The sequence below is a fragment of the Notothenia rossii genome (genome assembly GCF_949606895.1).
Source record: "Notothenia rossii genome assembly, chromosome: 5".
In the NCBI taxonomy this organism is placed as follows: Eukaryota; Metazoa; Chordata; class Actinopteri; order Perciformes; family Nototheniidae; genus Notothenia; species Notothenia rossii.
The window spans coordinates 62,109,047-62,132,760 of record NC_136903.1 but is presented as its reverse complement, the minus strand read 5'-3'; the positions used below and the strand labels follow the sequence as shown (position 1 = coordinate 62,132,760).

The 23,714-nt window shown below is 41.2% G+C and overlaps 1 protein-coding gene across 4 annotated transcripts in view; it reads left to right on the top strand.

Annotated features, from left to right (window-relative positions):
• The first annotated feature begins 899 nt into the window (after nt 1-899).
• LOC307039986 (plasma membrane calcium-transporting ATPase 1-like) overlaps nt 900-23,714 on the top strand; it is a 141,757-nt gene continuing 118,942 nt past the window's right edge. For all 4 annotated transcript variants that reach the window (XM_079682476.1, XM_079682474.1, XM_079682477.1 and 1 more), the window contains exon 1: nt 900-1,437. The gene's annotated coding sequence lies outside the window, so the exon portion shown is untranslated. The remainder of the gene's footprint in view (nt 1,438-23,714) is intronic.

Below are 23,714 nucleotides of genomic sequence, written 5' to 3'. Positions count from 1 at the left end.
GTTACTGTACTTGTACATGTATTTCATGTTAGCTTAGCTTCTTAGCCTGAGCTAGCTCTGTTTACTTCCAGTTCGGAGGCAGCAGGTCCCGCCTCTTTGCCCTTATTTGGAGCAGGCGGGATTAGACTCTGACGTCGCTGTCAAGCCGTTAGTGGCCGACTCCGCCTACTAAAGGGCTTCTCGGCAACTCTGCAGAATTCTATGGGTGACGTCACGGACACGACGTCCATTAATATATACAGTCTATGGTTTACATGCAGATGCTGGGATCCTGAACGGTGCAGCTGGAGCGCTGTGCCCACAATGACGTCACATATAATTTGGCGGGATTTGAAGAATCCCCGAGAAGATCCAGAAAATGGTCAACATTGAAGGGCAGATTAATGGTTATCAAAGTACAAATATCCAAAATCCGTTCAGTAACGGTTTTCAAGGGGACAATATTTGCTCACATTTATGGGTTTGGATGATGGGGGACACTCTCAATTTAGATATTGAAATATTATTATTATAAAAAATATTATGACTTAACATTTAATCTATTATATATATATATTTTTACTTGATTCTCAAAAATATTTTCTTACTAACAGTGAAATACAATGAGAGCATAGTATTTAATAATAAAAGAGAGACTGTCTCATAATTTGATTATTTGCAGTTGGCGGAAATGAGCCTCCATACATGATCCATAGGAGAATCAGATGTATTAATATACATTATGTTCTTCTTCCTCTTTAAGTAGACAGCTTTACTAGATGTTCTTCACCCCGAAGTTCTCAATAGCTAATAGCTCTGTTTGTGCCTGATTACCTAATTAATTCATAGATCCACCTTAAAAAAAATAGGGTAATCCCGGGCTGGTCCCTCCCTCTTTTGCGGTCTCCAGCACCAGCTCACTTCCCTCTCTCTCAGTTCCCCCGCCACCAGGAAAAGACGCTCACCCGGACTTTGGGTATTTTCTCCGGTCCCTTGTTTGTAGACGGACCCCTCCAGTCCCACCCACTGCTCTGCAAAACATCCTCACCCACTGCTCTTTGTTACCACAGCATTTGCCCCCTCCTCTGCTTTTATTCCACATGAGAAAGAGTTAATTTTCTTCCTTTCAGCGGATTGATTTCTGACTGCATCTGGATTGTTTTCCCTTCTTCGGGGGGGGGGGGGGGCTGTCGCTGCAGGACCAGAGCTTTATGCGTCCTCTAACGCAATTACTGCAAAGAAAACTGGTTTAAATGTCGGAACAAAAGGGACGTTGAAGATTTTTTTCTACACCCCCCCCCCCCCCCTCTTACCGGGTCTGTCAATCAATTTGCACCACTGCAGTTGTCAAGTTGGAGCCCTGCTGGGAAATGGACAAACCTGTGAACTGAAGACGCTGCTCTGCCTCACAAACTACCACAGCCAGGACGTGATTAGGACAGGATTCCCCGAGTGGAGGTAACGTAAATTCTCTATTTAAAAAAAACTTTATTGGCTAAAGTCCTGTTTCATTCAATTCACTTGTGGCTGGTGGCAAGACACACGCCGTGGTTTGTCTCCCAGTATCCATTAAAGTAATTTTCTAACGTGTTTTCTACTGTCGTGTCCCCAGTTGTCCGCACTGCTTAGCATCCGGGTAACGTGCTCAACCGCTGTTTCTTTACCTTGACACCCACTTATTAGCAACAAGAGGCACATTTGGGGTTTTCCACAGGTGTGAAAGCACAACTATCAGGCTCCAGGGATAATATACCTGCTATTGTATCGTATTTCCTTCGATATTTCCCCAAACAATGTCTCACAGACCCGCCGGGTCACGTTTTCTAACCTGTTTCTCCTCGTCAAACGTCCCGACAGTTAGCTAGGTTACAGCCCCGAGACGTGCCTCTGTAGTCTGCACTGGTCAATTCTGTCAAGTCTCCATTCAAAAAAATTGGACTTGTAAACGCCAACTTGCATCGCTTGAAGACTTATCAAAACACCTGTTAAATGATCTTTAAGACAATAATTCATCTGTAATAGATCGAATATAACTTAATTTCGACAAAATATCAACTTTTAGACATGTTACGCAGTGCTCCTTGCTAGTCCCTGTCGCCCACCTCGGTTTGTTTTACAGACAGGAGACCGTGAGTATCAGTTAGTAAAGTTATAATTTTAGTAACATATCATGTTTATAAGTGTACTGGAGTTATGCCGAATTGAACGGCTGTTTCTACTGATTCTTACGGGGGGGTTAAGATCTATAAAATCTTCACGTCCACCATTTAACGAGGAGGTTTATTTAAATGGTGAGTTTCTGAATGGTGCTGTTGTGGCGGGGTCTCCCCGGCGACAGAGCGGCACGTATCGACTGTTGCAATGGTTGCGAGGCAGGAATCAGACCGCCTGCGAGTGTCTGGAAACAGTTTGCTCATAGTCCCTGCCTACAGTGTTTTGTTTTCCGACCGATATTTCCCCTTGGTAACCAAAATAACCCTTTGCCATTAGTACATTACATTGTCTCTCGTAACTTCATTGAAAAAGGCGGTTTTTTTCAGCGAACACTGGTTGCTGCGGTCCTGTTTTGATATTAAAGGTAGCCTATGTCTTTATGGTAGGACTATCCTCGCACTGTCGTCATGAATGCGGCGCCTTCAGGGTGAGCTTGTTCAGCTTGTTGGAGTGGTTTGCCCACATTTACATTGTAAATAGCACTTCTGCCTTCCAGGCTGTCATAATGACGGGGAGGCTGTGAACGACGGTGGAGAAAAATAATCGTTACTGAGCTCGTTTTATTTTAACGTTTATTCAACGGGCGTTGAGCCCGCTAAGATCCGTCCTTACGTCATTCTGCAAAGATGGGCGGATGAGCACCAGTAGCAGCTCTGCTCCTTTTCACTCCTCATTTAATCCATATCATCATCATCATCATCATCATCATCATCATCGTTGTGAGAAACATCATCATCCTCCTCCTCCTCCTCCTCCTCCTCCTCCTCCTCCTCCTCCTCCTCCTCCTCTATCTGGGTGTGTCCTGCCTTATTGCGTTAGGAAGGAGAGGGGATCCCGCATCTTGGCTCATGGTGAATCCTCAGCTTGTGACCTCCAAACGAGGGCATAGCTCCTTCTGTTTTCCTCTGATGCTAATCCACCAAACAATGGAGCTCTTTGCAACATAAAATGAATTGCAAGGGCAACTTTCGTATCTTTCTATGGATATAGGTTACATTTTAGGGGGATTTTTCACGAGAGTAGTGGCAAGATGAGGTTTACTGCATCCCAAAAGACAAACAGGACTAGTTGATAACATTTCCCCATTTGTCACTGATGAATGCATCATATTTCACCCACTGAGTCCAGAGGTCTGACATGTGCTATGTTCTTTGAAAGCAGATCATTGGTAATGCATTGGACCAGCACGATAAGTGTACTTTGACCGCCTTTCTAGTCTTCAAACCACTTAAAGCAGTTTTACTCTACATGCCAACATTTTCCACTTAAACACACATTAATACACTGATGGCAGGGCTGCTATACAAGGTGCCAAACTGCTCATCATCTGATCTAATGCTGGTGCACTCTCACACACACCAATGGCGGTGCCTTCGGGAGCAATTCAGGTTTCAGTATCTTGCCCAAGGACACTTCGACATGCAGACTGGAGAAGCCAGGGATTTAACTTCCCTGACTCATTTACAAAACAATATAAATGTGACAAGAGTCTATACAAAGTCTTTTTGACAGGTGCATTGGATCAGAAACTCTCACTTTATTTGCTAGATGTCAGACCCCACACATTTATTATGTAATGATGTGATGATTAACAATGTTCAAGATTCTGAGGGAATTTCACAGGAGGTTATATTAAATGTGCAATCTGATGACTAGTATTCAGGGTTTTCCCCATGAAATGCTTCAGCTGAGGTGGTCCACCACACAGATCCTGACGCATATTATCTTGTGATGTTAACAGATGACGGCCTTAACAATTAGCTACTCTCCATATAATGACTTTGTTGTGAGAAATGGCACCTCTGCTCTTTTCCCCTTAGGGTTAATGTTGTAATTTTGAATTAAAGAGTAATTGTTATTTCATGACGTTAGCAGACGTGGTCTATGCTTCAGGCAAGGGTTTCTACATCTGCTATAACTAGAAGTGAAATGATTAGTTAATTAATTGATTAACTGACCAATAGTAATTTAAAAAAAACAAACACACAATTTCCAATTTGTCAAATCTTTTGAACATTTTAGCTTTTCTCTGATTTATATCACGATTAACTTATTTTGGTTTTGGCATATTGGTCAGACTCAAAAAATATCAACAGGACTAGTAGTGAAATTAATTATTGGTTGTAATCATTAGTCTTTGTAAATACACATAAGGAGGTGAACGTCTCCCAAATCTCAACAATGCAAAGTGCAGATTTATGTCTCAAGCGAGCTAATGGTTGATCAAATATCCTGTTGCACAGTTTTCTCTTTTGTTCCTGTCAGAGTGTGGGTTGCAGTTACATGTTGTTCTAATCTTCCAGCAGGGCAGCAAACTGAATATGTACTCAAGGCTTTTAGTATTGTTGCCCATATTGTCATTGTCCGATAAGAAAGCCATATTCAAGATCTTTCACTTTTTCACTGATGTACTTTTTTATTTTCTGATTGTTTTACGCTCTCGGAACATTTTGGTTTGCTAAACGTAGTAGGACCAACAGAATGTAGACTGTGTGGAAATGCCTGCCATCGGCCGCACATCATCGTAGGTATTGGTTTGACTTTCTATTGGATACTTGTTGCCCTCAATGTTCCAAAAGAAACACACGTGAACATGAGCGACAACCATTTATGTTTGCTAACCTGCGGCCTGAAGAAGCCAAATTCCAGCTTAGTGCACCTAAGAATGGGATTGGTTTCACTATATTCTTTCAGCTTTAATTGGTTGGCTCTTAATGTGGAAAATCAGCAGGAAATGCTTGATGTAATTGGTAGTAGCTTCACTTTAATTGAGAAATCACACCATGAAGAGACCGGGAATAGTTAGTGAATGGAAAAAGAAAATTACTTCAGCACAGAGTTTATTTGTTTTTGCTTTTATTTGAGACTTGAATTACTTTAACATTGTCTTTTATGTGAGACTTCACTGTACAAATATCAGCCCCACAATGACTAGTGACCTGCCCCGGTGTGTGATTGAATGCAGCCTCAGACTCCTTGCACAGGATGATAGATGCTTATAGATTATTGATGGATGGAGCCACTGGTGGTCCAACATTTCATTATCCTAATAAATAATGCCTGAAAATAATGCATGATGGATATTATCTGTCCAACCTCCATGCTGAGGTTTACCTGTATACGGAGGAGCGCTCCGTTTGTTTCTGGAGCTGCAGCTGCTGAGCTCCTGATGATGACCACAGGAAGTGACGGGGGCTGACTCAGTGGGCCTTTCTCATTTCACTAATTTCCCCTCCTCGACTCCTATCCTCGTGTCTTAGTCCCGCCCACAGGAGATGAGAGTGGAGGAGGGGAACCGAGGAGAGAGGAGGGGAAGCAGCAAACGGAAGAAATGAGAACTCCTCTCCTCTGAGCGGTCATTTTAAAGAGACGTCCATTAATGATGACAAGAGGCACAGCAGCCCTCTGTCTGATGGACAGATGCATGGACGCGGGAAGGAGGGTGCTGAGGGCGCTGCAGCACCCCCTAGCGGCAGGCAGGGGGTGCGGAGCTCCCCTGTCTGAATTATTATTTGACGGTTATTGCTGCGCCCGCTGTGCATAATCTGTGTAATATGTAGCCAATAAATTCCACATTGTTGGTAAAATAATATTTTGGCCTGCCCCGAATGTTTTTTCTGTAGCCCCGGACAATTCTACCTCAATATTATAATACATTAACCGTGCTTTACGTGAACCTCATCAAGACACTAGAGAGGACGGCAGGAATGTAATTTCCCGTGTTCAGTGAATGCAACAGAGGCAAGACACCGGGGCCCCGTCTCAGGTCGGTTAAATTAAATCCTTGCTTCCCTCACTTGCGTCGTTTCCCTGTGTTTAGTCCCTCCCTCCAGGGAAGCATGGAGGGACGCAAGGAAACCACGAGAAGAAGGGAAATGAGTTTTAAGAGCAATGGGACGTCCTTTCCTCCGGAGCGTCACGTGAAGCGACGTCCGTTTGTGATGACGCAGCACAGCTGTTCGTCTGACAGCAGCTCTGTCCCCGTTATTTTCACAAACACCCCTGCCACACATTTACTGACACAAACATTTGTATCATCTGTTGTAGACCCCAATAAATAAAATAAAATAAGAACTAATTCTCAAAAAAGATAAACGCCATTCTTAAAATGTATAAACGAACACTAGTTTGATTAATATTGATTAGAGTGCACAATAGAAATAAAATAATTGAGAGAAGAAAAATATATATATTATCTATCAAAACCCAGTTAGATTAACATTCATTGGATTGCAACCTTTGTTTGTTTGTGTGCATATGTAGCACATTAACATTTTAATAGCACTTAATGACTGACTGAATGGAAATGACAGTAAATGAAAATATAAAACGAAAAAAGCGATCATGAAAATGTTTCCAATAAATGAATAAAATGATTTTTGACCACTTTGTTGTTCAGATATATCACATATTTGTAACTAAATGATACATGAATTGAAACAAAACACAGTTTAAACTGAGGAGTGACTCTCGTGAGTTTCATTTATTTTCTTCACTCCGCTGGGGTACTGCTCTCATGTCAAGAACAAGAAGCATGAGATCAGTGCATGCACTGCATCGTCCAATCAGTGAGCGATACACAGTAAGGGCGCGGGGCGAGTATCTGAGGATTTCATCGGAGGATGGACTGGTGGTTCCTCGATTATTGCTCCTCCATTATCGCTCCTCACTCCTCGATCCTCGGTCCTCTGGCAGAAATAAGAGCCATGGGACGGTACTCAAGATGGCGCAGACAAATCAACTTCCGGTGAGACCGAGGAGCGAGGAAATGAAAATAGTCGACCTGAGACAGGGCCCAGACCAATCAGAGAGTTCCATGGAAATAAAAGTGTGCTTCTGTCATTCAAGCTTGGCTCTGTTACCTCATTCACACCAACGCAACTCCGGTTCAAGCTCCTTGCTAGAGCTTTTCAGGTTCAGAACCGGTTCTTCGGTTTAGCTCCGGCTCTTTTCACACTGCCCAGAGTCCGACTGGTGCTGCGTCATTGCGTCATCGTTTGCGTCATGACGTAACTGTTTGCGTGCCTGCTTCATAAAGCCAAACTGGCGGAAACCCCTCACAGCTGACACCGACAACAACAACAATGGCCGATTGTGCTCCAGCTTCCTCTGTACCTCTTCGGAAGACCAGATTCCCAGTAGGTAGCTGGTCTCTTCAGTGGACCACTGCTGCTTGTTAAGTTTCTCCATCGTTGTGTACAAACTGGATAAAACGCCGGCTTTTTGTTGTTGTTCAGGAGTTTCCGACGTACTAACGGACATACGGAGCTGTTTGTTCCACAACAAGCTGGAGGAGAGCTCTCCTCTCAGACTGAGAGGCTCAGGTGAGCTAAAAGACTGTTTAGATAGTTAACTTTAGTCTAAGTTTATCTCAGTGGGTCTCAAACGGTTTGGTCACAAATTATTCAAAAGATTATTTCCGCGGCACACCTTCATATGATCATTATAGTTATAAAAAAAATAAGAGAAAGGAAAAACAGTTATGAAATATTATATGGCACTAAAACAAGAATACAGTTTGAAAGGGGATTGATTTGTAAAATATCCATAAAGAAAAAGAACTCCGAGCCGGAGCTGAAAACGCGTTGGTGTGAAAGGGGCATTAGAGACAAAATGAGAAAAAAAAAATCCAGAAAATCACATTGTCTGATTTTTAAAGACTTTATTTGCAAATTATGGTGGAAAATACGTACTTGGTCAATAACAAAAGTTAATCTCAATACTTTGTTATATACCCTTTGTTGGCAATGACAGAGGTAAAACGTTTTCTGTAAGTCTTCACAAGGTTTTCACACACTTGCTGGTATTTTGGCCCATTCCTCCGTGCAGATCTCCTCTAGAGCAGTGATGTTTTGGGGCTGTCGCTGGGCAACACAGACTTTCAACTCCCTCCAAAGATTTTCTATGGGGTTGAGATCTGGAGACTGGCTAGGCCACTCCAGGACCTTGAAATGCTTCTTACGAAGCCACTCCTTCGTTGCCCGGGCGGTGTGTTTGGGATCATTGTCATGCTGAAAGACCCAGCCACGTTTTATCTTCAATGCCCTTGCTGATGGAAGGAGGTTGTCACTCAAAATCTCACGATACATGGCCCCATTCATTCTTTCCTTTACACGGATCAGTCGTCCTGGTCCCTTTGCAGAAAAACAGCCCCAAAGCATGATATTTCCACCCCCATGTTTCACAGTAGGTATGGTGTTCTTTGGATGCAACTCAGCATTCTTTCTCCTCCAAACACGTCTAATTGAGTTTTTACCAAAAAGTTCTATTTTGGTTTCATCTGACCATATGACATTCTCCCAATCCTCTTCTGGATCATCTAAATGCTCTCTAGCAAACTTCAGACGGGCCTGGACATGTGCTGGTTTAAGCAGGGGGACACGTCTGGCACTGCTGGATTTGAGTCCTTGCCGGCGTAGTGTGTTTCTCATGGTAGCCTTTGTTACTTTGGTCCCAGCTCTCTGCAGGTCATTGATTAGGTCCCCCCGTGTGGTTCTGGGATTTTTGCTCACCGTTCTTGTGATCATTTTGACCCCACGGGGTGAGATCTTGCGTGGAGCCCCAGATCGAGGGAGATTATCAGTGGTCTTGTATGTTCTCCATTTTCTAATAATTGCTCCCACAGTTGATTTCTTCACACCAAGCTGCTTACCTATTGCAGACTCAGTCTTCCCAGCCTGGTACAGGTCTACAATTTTGTTTCTGGTGTCCTTTGACAGCTCTTTGGTCTTGGCCATAGTGGAGTTTGGAGTGTGACTGTTTGAGGTTGTGGACAGGTGTCTTTTATACTGATAACAAGTTCAAACAGGTGCCATTAATACAGTTAACGATTGGAGGACAGAGGAGGCTTTTAAAGAAGAAGTTACAGGTCTGTGAGAGCCAGAAATCTTGTTTGTTTGTAGGTGACCAAATACTTATTTTACACCATAATTTGCAAATAAATTCTTTAAAAATAAGACAATGTGATTTTCTGGATTTTTTTTTTTTTTTCTTCTCTTTTTGTCTCTCATAGTTGAGGTATACCTAGGATGAACATTACAGGCGTCTCTCATCTTTTTAAGTGGGAGAACTTTCACAATTGGTGGCTGACTAAATACTTTTTTGCCCCACTGTATATATATTTATATAAATATATACAATTTCAGAATCAAACAAGTAGGAGGGCACTCACAGCATAATAACGTAACACTGTCAGAGACTGGTCGCTACAATGAGGAAATGAAATTACGGGCCAAAAGTTGTATTTACAAGTATTAAAAGTAAGCATAGGACACCAAACCAACTGAGACTGTTCGCTGCATCTACGCACACACATACACACTAGGGCTGCACGATATTGAAAAAAACTGACATTGCGATATGTTTTTTTCCCCTTCGATATATATTGCGTTTTTTTTAACTATATTTAACCGGATGAAGGATTTTATTCACGGACGTCTGGATCTTAACTGGTTGACTCATCATACCTTAAGTCATGATAATGCATGTTGCTTACCCTCAAATAAGGGGGTTCACCTGTGAATGAAGAAGAGAAGAACCTTTTTGTATCCGAAATAGTTCCAGATGGCAGATGTTGCTTTTCTTTTTGGAAGTAAATCTTCATTCTTGCCGGTATTGTCCTCCTGTTCCTCTCTCATTGGAGAGAAAACTAGCGGGGCGGGGCCTGCTGTGATCTGATCAAGAATGATTGTGATTGGTGGTTTGCTGTGCATGCAGAGCCTGCATGTCACTCACTCAAGTACCCCTGTCATGAGAGCCGCGCAAGTTTTCCTTTTGTAGCAAGCAGCAAAATAATTGTAACATGACGTGTTTTAGTTAATTTACCTACTTAAAATCGCACGGCCCTGCGATGTGAATATCGCGGTTATCGCTATGACACCATATATCGTTCAGCCCTAATACACACAGGCAGGCACGCACGCACGCACGCATGCACGCACGCACACACACACACAGCTCCTAAAGCATATAATATCAGGCTACAGCCGTTGTGTATTTTATTATGTGAAGCACTAAATGGTTTTAGAAAAATATCGACTCTTTGTTTGTAGATATTACATTACCTTGCATTTAGATATCTACTAAACTAAAGCAAATAAAGAGAGTAGTGTAGGCCTGTTGTACTGAGTGATATTATACACACTGCTCTGCTTTCTGCACAGACCTCACAGCTGTTCTCACTGTAAACATTGCGTTGCGATGAAAGCAGTTAATAAAATAATATCCAGGGGATGCACGCAGAGCTGTCATTGGCTGAGATAAGTCTGGCCGTGCGTCACGACTCTTTTAAACATCACTGTTGTCGGAAATGCATCCGCGTTTTGTCTTTGGAATTGTTTTTTCCCAGTTCGTACAGTGTAATGTTGAAGTGTGTTTTGAGATTTTCCTCTGTTTTACTTCTTTAAATGAAAGAATGAAGGAACCTTTAGTCGCTCGTAAAAGGATTTGGTCACATCATGTTCCTACCGCTTAATCAAACTCACCCCCATCCTTGCCTCCTACACCCGGGTATGAACAGAACCCTGTCTATGCAAATAATATAATGTTTCTTGCATGATCAGGGTATTTTTCACTCAGCACAAGTACTGTTAGGGTATGCAGGATTATCCCAATGATGGGACTTGACACTATGAATCTGTGGTAAAATCCTCTATCTATAATTACAAACTGATGCTCCTCTGAACTGTTACACTTCGGAAAAAGCAGATGATATAATGTGTGGCTGTGTTACGTCCCCAGCTCGCTTAGGGTAAAAGGGAATCAACATGAAACCAGGTGTTCTTGGTAAGAGATTGATTTTAATTATAAACTCAAAATAAAGATGATATAACCAAAAATACAGGCTCTTAAAACCAGCTATCTGTTCACAATAACACTACAGAAAACGAAGGCCACAGATTATCACAGTCATAGCACACTATGGGCACTTAAGGCTAAAATAGTGAGGCGTCTCGCACAAGTTCGACGCCGTCACAAATCAAAGAATACACACAAAACACACTTAAGCACACACCCTAACTAACCACTGTAGCAGAACTAGCACAGAGCTACACAGAACTGACACAGAACGTAAAGAGAGCACCGAGAGACGTCTGACACAGATTCAGACCTCTCCTGTCTAACTGATATGCACACACTCTTGTAAGAGTCCCCGGAAGGTGTGGACAGGGACTGGTGAGTCGGGCCCGACCTGCTCCAATCCAGATCTTCGGTCACGCCTACCGGAGGAGGGACAGGAAACTGGCATCCAATGGCGTCCGGGCAACGGCTCATCTCAATAATAATATAATATATAATATACACAGCTGAAAACAATCCCAGACAGGTTAACGAGCAGACAGCAGCAGCAGCAGCAGCAGCCGTGACACCCCCCCCTTAAGACACAAACTCACAGTTTTGTTAACCATGCCTGCTACTAAACCTACCTAATAATTCTGAAGGACTCTAAAAGACTCGAAGGAAATCTCTTCACACAATACACATAATGACCAGGGTCTTAACAGGCTGCACTGAATTGTGGGTTGCAAGCAGTTTTTCCGCCAGACCAGGGCTGAGAGAGCGGGAGGTGTGACGTCACGTTGTGTCACGTGACTTGAATTTTGAATTGAGCTGTCCCTTTATAGATACTATCTCTTCACGTATTAGTGATGGGAATTCCTGCTCTTTTTAGTGAGCCGGATCATCATGGATGATGGATTTCTCCCTGTGTGATTGTCTAATGTTGGTTTTCAAAATGGTGGCTTTATAAAATTCTCTTTCTCTTTGACTCTAAATCTGCCATCCTGGAGTTATAAAATGCAATGTTCATACTACTTTGCACTATTGGATCGAGGCTTTACCACCGCTTTGTTTTCGCCCGTGTGGTTTCTGGTGGAGGTGGATTTGAAATGTGTCAGACCAACCTGCTACTCTGACATTGAGGCTGTGATATGGGATCTCAGATGTTCAGACTTGTAGACCACAGAATGAGTCTGAACCACGTGGCACTTACAGATCGAATCGGTTCCTCCCTTGCTGCTGTCGGGTCTTCAGTCAGTTTGTGACTTTCTAACTGTTTTATGATGATATTCATAATGCAGTTCATACTCAGACACAAATATTGCTACATGACTGCTGTCTGAAAAGTTGCAAAGAAACTAAAGTAATGAAAAAAGAGGCATTGCACCACACTGGCTCATGTTTCAGGTCATATTAATAATTTAATAGTGACATCAGCGTTTCCGCCAGGGGGACGTCTTGCCGTCATTTGACGCCCTTATTCAGCTCGGGACGCCCTGAACGCGAGCCGAGGGCGTCCAAAAATATTAATAATTCGAGAGAAGATCGAGAGCTTTTAACGCTTGAATTGACAAAAAGGAAAAAGGACAAGGACACCCCTCTGTTGGAGGGGCAAAGGAGTCTGGTAGGATTATTTTCGGAGTATTGAAGATCGTTTCCCCGACATCGAAGGTGCCTGCTACAGGACAACACGGAACGTGCGCGATTTGGACGCGATGAGTGGGGGGGCAGTTTTTATCGGAGCACGCTCATGAGCTGCGCCTCGCAGCGGCGAAACTGAGGCTCCGTGGTAAACTGTGGTAACATGAAGAGCCGTTTGGGAGCCGAAACAGCCGGCGCTTTAAGAGAGCCGAGCCAAATGATCCGGCTCACTAACGTAAAAAGACAGTATCTATAAGGGATGGCTCAAGTCAAAATTCCCGCTCTCTGGGTGGACGCCCTCTCTGCCCTGGTCTGGCGGAAACACTGTCTGAGAAATACAGAATATGTAATCTAAAATGTTTTTTTACAGTTCAAACGACAAAAATGTACTTTACATTGGTTGAGCGTAGTAAACTCTGTCTATGATTGAATCCTGTAGCTTTATAAAATATTATAAGATATGACGAGAATCATGTCTGTTGCTCGGCAGATTTTCACATTCAATGAATTCTCCTTGGTATTCAGGTACAGTACATGACAACTGAATAATACAAATACTAGAATCACTTAACCTTAGCCATACATGTTATTTTGTATTACATCACAAGAGGATGCAAATCCTTTTTTTAATGATCAATCTTTGAACAATGAGATTAATCGAATAGAAATTCAAAAAAATAACTTATTAATGTTTTTGATCAATATTCGTGATATAATCTGTATATCTTCCCATGGCTAGTCTTGTTAGCAAGTGAATCCAGTCTAGAAGCTTCTCTCTACTCTGATGAAAATGCGGACGATGTGTGTAAATGATAACCTCCGTCACTGAGTCAACACCACCTACAGAGAGTCATGCTCCCATAGCAGCAGAGTGGATATCGTTCACAGCTGAGTGGATTGACCAAACACACTAGACCAGAGGTGCCCAGTACGTCGACCGCGGTCAACCGGTCGACCGCGGGGGCAATGCTGGTAGATCGCGAGTCATTCATAAAAAAAAAAAAAATCCAGCTCCGTTAAAATAGACAAAACAGGTTTTGATCCCTCCTCCCTTGGCCTCCCTGCCACTTAATTCAGGAGTTGACTTGATTGACAGAAAAAGCGACCTATTGCTTTCCAGTCTGTTAACCCAGAATGCAAAGCGATACAAAATCAGTCAAGTGCCGGGAGAGACAAACAACAAAATGAGTGCGGGAACGAGCAAACAGCTAAAGACATACCACTTCCACACAGAATGGGAAGGAGAATCTTTTTGGTGATGTCACATTCAAAGGTTATTTGCCTTATTTGTAAAGCAAGCGTCGCTCTGCCAAAGAAAGGTAACGTGGAGAAGCATTATCGGAGTGTTCACAAGGCATATGACAGCGACTTCCCTCCGAGTAGCGAGTTGAGAAAGAGAAAGGTCATGTATTATTGCTACACAAACATTATCTCTTAGTCTTAGTGTCGCCAACTCGTTTCTAACATGCAAAAAGACAAACAAATGCGTCTATGGTCGGTGTATTTTCTATCTTTCCAATCCAGAAGAGATCTCTCTCTCCCCCGTCTGTTTGCAAGGGGGCGGGGCAGTTTACACACACGCATCTGCTACATGCAGCAACACACGGAGGAGATGGTGGAGAGAAGCGCTCCAAGGTGTGGTTACATGTTACCCGTCTTGAGGTGGACAATGCTCGTCACCAAAAGTGTTTAGCATGTAAGGGCGGTAACACGAGCAATTTGTCTAAACATTTAGCAAAAGTGCACCACATTCAGACGGAGGAATGCACCGGGTTCGACTATCTTTCTAGTAGCTCTGTGGCCCCATCCACGAGTAACGTTTCCACGTCAGGTGTTATGTATGCTAGCAGCAACACACGGAGTTAACTACATTATACAAACATGGGTTAATGATTAGAGGTAACTGAGTTATTTATTTTGTTAAAGTTTCAGCTATTCTGTTTCCAGTTCTGTCATAAGATTATTTAATAAGATTTGTTAAAACATTGTTGTTTCTTTTGATGTGAAATATTATTTATTTAATTCAAATAAAAAGCAATGTTAATTTTGTTCACAATTTGTTAAGTTAATTTAATAATATATGTATTTTTGAATCAAGTTTTCATCTTTATTGTCTTCATTGTTAGTTTCCACATGCCTAAAACAACCTCAAACTAAATCTAAAAGTTGATGGCTAAATAAGAGCGTTTGAGAAATTGTGCAAGGCACACAGTAGTAGTCCGAATAGTCGATTAATCGTTTCATTAATCTATAGATTAATCGATAATCAAATTAGTCGTTTGTTGCAGCCCTATTGTAGTTATCCCATGTAAAAATAAAACGTGTTATTCAGCAACCCTTGCAATTTGGGATTTTATTTTTGGTTGGTAGACCTCGGTTAGCTGGTCATTTCAAAAGTAGCTCACCAGCCAAAAAAGTGTGGGCACCCCTGCACTAGACGTTACGCTGATGTGGACAGAGGTTTTTTTTAAAATGTGGAAACCCCTCTGCAGAAGGAATCCCTGCCTGTGAACCGCATCCTGCAGCGCACACTTAGTCTCTTATGCAAGTCCACATAAATTATGAATGGCCCAGCCCTACATTTAAGATATGGAAGCTCTCCTCAATATACAGTATGTGCTTATAAAAGAGCTGTTGGCCTTTATCTTTCTTTTATTACCCTCTTGGCAGAAAAGGGTTCACCCCAATTCAATGGAGACCAACTGAAATATGATCTTGTCTAATGTTTTATTCATTAAGCTTTTTTTAAATGGTTATCTTACATTTTGAAAGCCTCATTTGGAATAAAAACCCGTTTTTGGCTGCAACGAGAAGCTCCATAGCTCTGTCTGTTGGTCGGTCCAAAAAGAAATCACAACTGTTTTGGGGGCCTTCTGAGGCAGAAATATGGCATTTGTTAGAGATTGTGTAGAATGTATTAATATATATGAATGTTTATGCGCACGTAGTTGCAGATATTTAACTAAACATTCATAGCAGACTGGGCTCTGGTTTCAGACAGAGGGTGAAAAAAGGTGCTGCAGCACAGGGAGTATGAGAACAAGAAATATCTTCTTTGAACATCATAGCATGGATACATGTCACAGTAGGGCACAAAATACAAATATAAACCTGAGAATGAGCATAATAATCAGGTTAGCAGTCTTTAATGTCAGGTATATAAAACATAGAATAAATATACAGGGTTAGAACAGTCTTGAAAGTTACAAAACAGCTACATTTTTAACAGTTATGTTGTAAATGTTAGGTATATGATTGAGTTCGAATACATTCCTTAAAAAATGATATAATTCACATTAATAACATAATTCGTTTTTTGTAAATGTGATAAAAGATTATAATCTGTGTGGAATTGTTTGGTTAAGGTGCCTTGAATGTGCTTGAAAATGTCTCTAATTTGACAATTTTCAACATACCAAACTCTGAAAATAAAAATAAATCCCCCCTGGTAATAATAAACCGATCCTTTAGACTTTGTTGTACGTCATCTCACATGCATCAGAGGGATGTGCAACATGTGTCCAGCGCTGCACAACGTATCTTAAAGTGCAGGTAACCATAGCAACAGTACTGATGCTTCAGGCTGGTGAAAAAAAACCTAACCGTGGGTTGAGCTGCCTACAAACACATGATTTAAAGACAAAACGACAAAGAATCCTACATAGAGACGATAATAGAAGCGGTGTTGGAGCTACAGGTTGTTAACGATAATTAGGCCAATTGTAAAAAAATGCTAATGTCTCTGGATTCTCAGCCAACAGAAGTGATTACAGATATCCTCATGACAGTTTTTGCACTGAGACCCCTTGTTGCTGATTTTTCACCCTGCACCTGCTTTTTACGGAAATATCCACACAGATGACATGGAGGCGTCAGCAGGATTGCTGATTGTGTCAATCTGAGAATGCTCTCATCCTAACACACACTTACATAACGCATGTGTGTTTGTGTGTAGGTGGCAGATGTTAAGTGGGTGGGAATGTCGAAGTGTGTGTGTGTGTCATTGAAGATTTCTGCAGCAGGATGAACTTTCAATAACAGCTTTTTCCTCGACACAGTTTAAAAAAAGACAAATTCAGATAAAGATTTATGTCTTCCTACCTATAGGGTATTTAACAGAGGTGGGGACTCGAGTCGAGTCCGACTTGACTCGCATATTTTTGGACTTGAGACTTGCTAGACTAACATTGATAAAAGATTTGACTTGATTTTGACTTGGTATTCATGACTTGAGACTTGACTTAAGCTTGAGACAGATGACTTGAAACGACTTGACTTTTTAAAATTAAATATTTGCGTTTGTTTTTGTGTTGAGATATTACATTTAGTTTTTTCAAAACGTGATTGCGTGATTATAGCGCCGTGCGCACAAACCTGACAACCCACTAGAAGGCAGGAGTGTCAGTTAACATGGCAGCGGCTAGCTTTACTCCAAAAATAGTCAAGTTTGGATTCAAGGATTATGTTGTCGATGACGCTAATAAGAAGAGAACAGCGGTATGCAGGGTCTGCAGCATAAAGGTCAGTGACACGACCACCACAACATCCAACTTCATTCGTCACTACAAAAAAACCTACAGAGAAAGTTACGTGCATGTGTTGTGTTAGCTAGAAAGCTAACGTTAAGTTTAAGCTACGTTAGACTTGGTTTCAAATCGATTAAGCATTGCAAAGAGAAGAAAAAACGGTAAATTAACATTACAACCGCCAAGGGATTAATTTTGACTAACCCTGATACTGACGGGCTGTCAGAGGGAGAGAGAGAGAGAGAGGAAAATAGATGCCTCGTTTATTTTCAGAAGTTACTGTAAACTTTTGAATAATGTAGTTCATCTACTTTTAGTAGTTTGTTTAATTGTTTTAATGATGTTGTTTTTGTTTGTAGAAGTGCATCATTCCTTGAATTATTGTACAAATGAATCTGAACTTTTCGACCAGTTATGATGATAAACTGAAGCGATTTCAAAATTAACCCAATTAAGTGAGTTTTAAATCGTCCTTCTTAGTTTATAAGGAAATTATGAAGAGGAACAAATGAAATGATTTGAAAATGATATCTGTAGGTGCTGATGCTGTTGGCGGTTCTAGTGTTAACAGAAATTTAAATTAAATATGTGTAATGGAAAATGCCATATATGATTTTCTTACCTGGAATTCTGCCTTTTTGAACAGACTTTTTGATTGAGTCCTAGCTATATTGTCTGCAGTTCTAGGGTTAGTATTGATCTAATATGATTGTCATCGTTCTAAATTAGATTTCAAATGATTAACTGTGTATGTAATGAAGATCATAGTGTGGGTTGAATCCATTTTCATAACCACTGTCTTTTAACTGATTTAAATGCGGAAACTGGGCTTATTCATCAGAGTTTTGTATGACTTGACTTGACTTGCTTGACCTGAGCAATGACTTGACTTGACTTGCTTGACTCTCACCACAGTGACTTGGGACTTGCTTGATACTTGTAGGTCAAGACTTGAGACTTGCTCATGACTTGCACATGTAGGACTTACTCCCACCTCTGGTATTTATTTAATCAATCGAATTATCAAATCGAATTATGTTAAGCTTGCATCAGTAAGTAACTACATTTTTTAAATAACTCAAAGATTCAATTTAGACTCAAAGGGTCCCATTTATGTCACAAGAGGAACAGTAGAGGCATAAACTACAAATATAAACCTGATTAGCATAATAATGTCCCTTTTTTAAAGTAAAAAAAAAACACACACCATAAGTTCATGTTATTTACCGTCCTTAGACCAACATCTGGATTTCTTTTTAGCTCGACACAAGCAGCACGTGCTGATTTGTGTACCACATTCAAATGAGGTAGAAACAAATCCAACAGACAGACTGCTAAGCATACAGGAAGCTTGAGGATGTCATAAAGCTAAAAGAGAAAACTAATACATCTTCAATAAACAATCAAAAAAGTAATATTAATAATGTAATGCAGCTGTGAGTATAAAGATGTAGTAAGTAGGGGTGTAACGGTTCACAAACATTTCGGTTCGGTGCGTACCTCGGTTTTTAGGTCACGGTTCGGTACGTTTTCGGTACAGCAGAAAAAATGATCACAAAATATAAAATATCTTTTGGGTTTTTTAAAATTATTATTAAACTGTGAATAATGTATTCACTCAAATAAATACAAAATATAATAAAATAAACATTAAGGTGCAGCATTTTGACTAACTGAAAGAATCTGTACTTGAACTTTACTGTACTAGTACTCGCAAAACATAAACTATTAGTTTTGGGCTTTTAATTATTATTAAACTCTGAATATTCACTCAAATAAATACAAAATATAATAAAATAAACATTAAGGTGCAGCATTTCGATGAACTGAAATTATCTGTATTTGAACCGTACTTTAATAGTAACTAAGCAGCCAGCTTGACATTAGGCTTGTCATTGTATTTTCATGTTTTTTTTTAATGCTGTCAAAATTATCGCGTTAACGGCGGTAATTAATTTTTGGAATTAATTGCGTTAAAATATTTTATGCATTTAACGCATGTGCAGAATGGCCCGCCCCATACATCCCACCAGTGGCAGCACCAGAGTATGGCTGGGGTAGGCTACACCCATACCAAGACATGGCTTTGCCCCACCATGAAAAATGATGTTAAAGTAAGCTAAATAAAGTCCACCAACTCGCGCCGAGAGTTGCACAGACAGCAGTTAGTAAGATTGATTACAGTAGCCACTTGTCTGGGAATACCGAAGACCAGAAACGGTTTTGAAAACTGTTGTCACGTAGTGATCGTATTCTCAATAGAACATCTTTGATAATCTCTTCTGGCCAATCAGAATCAAGATAAGGGCGTGGTGTTGTTGCAGGAAGTCCCGACGGATAATACTTTTGCTGTAGTACAGGGGTGCACATAACTGGTACGTGCGGGAACAATCTGAAATGCGTACCGTCACTTGTGTCACAAAGAGCATTTGTGCACAGACAGGGCTGCTGTTAACGTCGGTCTGTACAACGGAATTGTGCCAAAACTAAGCCAACCGGCTGCGAACTGCGCTAAAACAGCTGATCACAACGTTCACGCTCTGTGGTCATGAAGTACTCTACTAGCCCCCCCCCCCCCGTGTTGATTAAAATCAACACGTAATGAATTAAGACCCCACAGTTTGATGATTGATAGGTGTGTGGGCTGTCTTTCATTTTGACACACAGAACAATGTTATAATAAACATACATGCATACTGTATGTTAAATGGATATATCCGCCTTCTTTCATTTATCTTTCCATTCCCACAACAATATACATAAAGAAAGGGCATATTTTGGACATAGTTCGAATGGTGATTAATCATGATTAAATAATTTTTAGGCTGTCATTAATCTGATTAAAATTTGTAATCGTTTGACAGCCCTAGTTTTTTTTATTAAGAAAAATTACCTTGTCCACATATCGCTTGCCAAAAGGGCAGATCTGCTGCTGGCACTAACAATGTCTCCTACTGTGGAGAACACCCTCTCGCTAGGGACAGAGGTAGCAGATACAGCCAGGTAGCGCTTAGCTAAAATGGCAACATAAGGATATTTGGCGTTTGTAATAGCTTTGGCTTGGTCTAAACTTGTTGCGAGTGGTGGAGGCTTAAATGCTAGCGGGAGTTGGGTTTGCACTTCAGTAATTTTTTGTTTGGTACCGGTGATATTCACGTTCGGGTGATGCCTTTTCAAATTAGTTTGCAAGTTTGATGTATTGCCAGCCGCGTAACCAATTTTAGTTGAATAATGCCGACAAACAGCTTTGGTTCGGTCCACCTGTCTTTGTCCGTCATCCTTGTACGTAACTACGAAACCAAAATGTTCCCGAACCGGAGACTTCAATGATGCTGGAGGATTTTCGAGCTCAACTTTATCTGCGTTCGCCATTTCGACAGTTCCTCAAATTACTGACTAAATTTGAACGCATCCCTGTGACCAGCTCTCATAGTATGCCTCTCGTCCACTGAAATGACTTGGTCGCTCTATGACGCGTTGAACCCAATGTGAGCAAATTACACTGAACGCTGCGACGCAGCACCTGAGATTACTTCTAAAAAGTTGTTCACGTTCACATTTTTTTACATTTAATGTTATATTCGTTCGGTACACCGAAGGGCCCATACCGAATAATTTTGGTACGTATACCGTTACACCCCTAGTAGTAAGGGGGCGGTTGTTTCCTGGCTGCATGCATCCTCCCTTCTACATATGTGAAATAATGATCTGGTTAAAAGTAAAATCGAGATTATCAAATAATACAAAATATAAAACAAAATGATGTGTGTCGTGTTCATGCATCTTTAAATTGATGATTTGAAAAAGAGGATTTTCGAGAAGTGGCTGTTTCATTTTTCCCTCTTGTCGCTATAACTTTCCTCACCTCCTGAAGGTGAAGGTGTGTGTGTGTGTGTGTGTGTGTGTGTGTGTGTGTGTGTGTGTGTGTGTGTGTGTGTGTGTGTGTGTGTGTGTGTGTGTGTGTGTGTGTGTGTGTGTGTGTGTGTGTGTGTGTGTGTGTGTGTGTGTGTGTGTGTGTGTGTGTGTGTGTGTGTGTGTGTGTGTGTGTGTGTGTGTGTGTGTGTGTGTGTGTGTGTGTGTGTGTGTGTGTGTGTGTGTGTGTGTGTGTGTGTGGATGAAGAAAGGTGTTAACGCTTTTTGTGAATTTGATGAGCTAAGGTGTTTGTGGGACGTTGTGTGTGTGGGAGAATGTTACATGCGACTGGATTTATTTTTCCACTGTATTTATGTTATGCTCAATGGTTCTTTTTCTGTGAGCTTTCTCAGCTGATACTCAGTCACAACATATTGATATGTCTGTAATTGATCTGGTGGTGAGCCTGAGTAATCCTTAACGTTTTTTTCGATTTTCTGAATATGCACTTGACGTGTATTTTAAGTAAAATACAATGGTCGATTCTACCTGTTGGAGTTACTCTCCGTAACACGTAGAGACGGCAAGGAAACTGATTGGATGCTTTAGTTTTTTTCAACAAATGTGTAAAGCTGCAAAGAATCATCCGAGTTAAGAAAACGTGAAGCAGCAAGTGAACTTACTGTTTCCTTCCAGAGACAGATACTCTTAAGGCCCCTCACACCAAAGAACACGTCCCGACGGAACACGACTGTTGTGTCGCCTCACGTCTCCTGCGTTTTGGCCATGTGTCGCACTGGAACGCACCGCAAAGACTTCAGCCGACGGCCAAGTTGCACTTACGAACTGCGCATGCGTGAGTGGCAATAACTCTCCTTACCAGCAGGCGGCGGTAGTGTGTATTCGTCATTCAAAAGAGGCAACCGGAAGACAGACTGCGTGATATATACAAATAGCTACATTCTACAGCTCGAGCCAAGCAGCACGGTTATGGCTAGAAAAGATCCGTCTTGTGTAAATATGACGTCACTTTCTCGTTGTAACTCTCGTTGGAGCGGCTCGGAAACACATCTACAGCAGTAACATGCAACATACACATTAATGCAGCAGGATAATAGTAAAACACTGAAAGGGAACATTTTATTGCACCAAGAGCTATCTTGGGACCTTTACTGCGACAACGTTGACTTGCCTATGAATAAAAAATAACTGATCTACAGTGATCTACAGTGTTGTCATTCTTCTTTGAACAGCAAAACCGCTAACACCCTATTTCAACAATCACACTCCCTGTCATTGACATAATTAATAGATAGTTTAGCTTCTCACCATAATTTGCTTGATTTCAGGGCTAATGGGGAACCGGTGGAACTAAGTAGCAGGACAAACAATCAAAACAGGTGGGAAAACACGAAAAGACAGGAATTTAAAACAGACATGATGTCAATATAAAACGGGAAACAGATAAACTAAAAAAACTAGGACCATTACAACTTGTTCCTTTCCCTACAGACTGCTGATTTTCACCGACTGTACTCATCACAGGGTTTTTGTTCAGGTTATCTTTTGGTGAAGAAGTACCTTTATACGGACACTAGTTAAAGGTGGAGTAGGTCATTTTGGAGAAACCAGCTCGAGTGCGCTAGAATTTGAAAATACACAGCCGGAAAAAATCTGCCACTTCCTTACAGAGCCTCTCCTCAAACACACACAACGCGCACATGACCAATGAGGGCACAAGATACGTTTGTGCACAGACGGAAGGCTGACAGGCAGGTAGGCAATCCAGTTATTTTAGCCGGGCCGGCTAAAATGATTGGTCGTGCTTTTTACAGTACTACGGCTTCCACCGATGACATTTTTTTATGGATTTATTGTCAAAGCACTTAAGATATTCATTGCTATCGGGATGTTAAGAGCATTCCATGGAATATAACAAAAAGTGTAGCTCGAGCCGGTTTCTCAAACTTACATACCCCACCTTTAAATCACCCTTCATTATACTTAATTATCTTTTCAACCTTATTTATTCCAAAAAAATGCAAAACAAGTTCACATCAGGGTACCAAAATTAAAAATAAACAAAAATGTAAAAAATACAAATTATAATATTCCAAATCAAATTTTTGAAATGCATAGTTTGACCATATTTCTATAATTATAGGTCAAATGGTGCAACATTTAGTTGGAGTTAGTCCATCTCTTATTATACTATAAATACAATTAATGACATAGTTTCTTCTTGTAAATTACAGGAAGTACGAGACTGTTAAATAACATTTTCAAGTATGATTTTTGCAGGGTATTTTGTATGTAACATTTTGAAAGAGACTTCAACCCTGTTATTGATCAAAGATGTGCTTCCAACTCGCCATATTTCTATGCAATTGATTTCTCAACGAATGAAAGCCTAGAACAGGCCTATTCAACTGGCGGCCCGCGGGCCAGATGCGGCCCAGAACCAACTCCCGAGTGGCCCAGCCTCCCGTAGCCAAATTCCTCCACTAGTACAGACCATGAACGCAACACTCCGCGTTGCATACGGTTGCATAGAAACCACCAAACCACAACGCAGCACGTTTTTTGAAAGTGCATCTACTGGTGCTAGTAACGGTGGTCCTATGATAGCAACTCTAAAACATGTCTCTCTCAACTCTGAAGCGTAAACAGAGACAAAACGGTCATTGATCTTGTGGAGCAGATCCAAGTCAAGCTGGACCTTT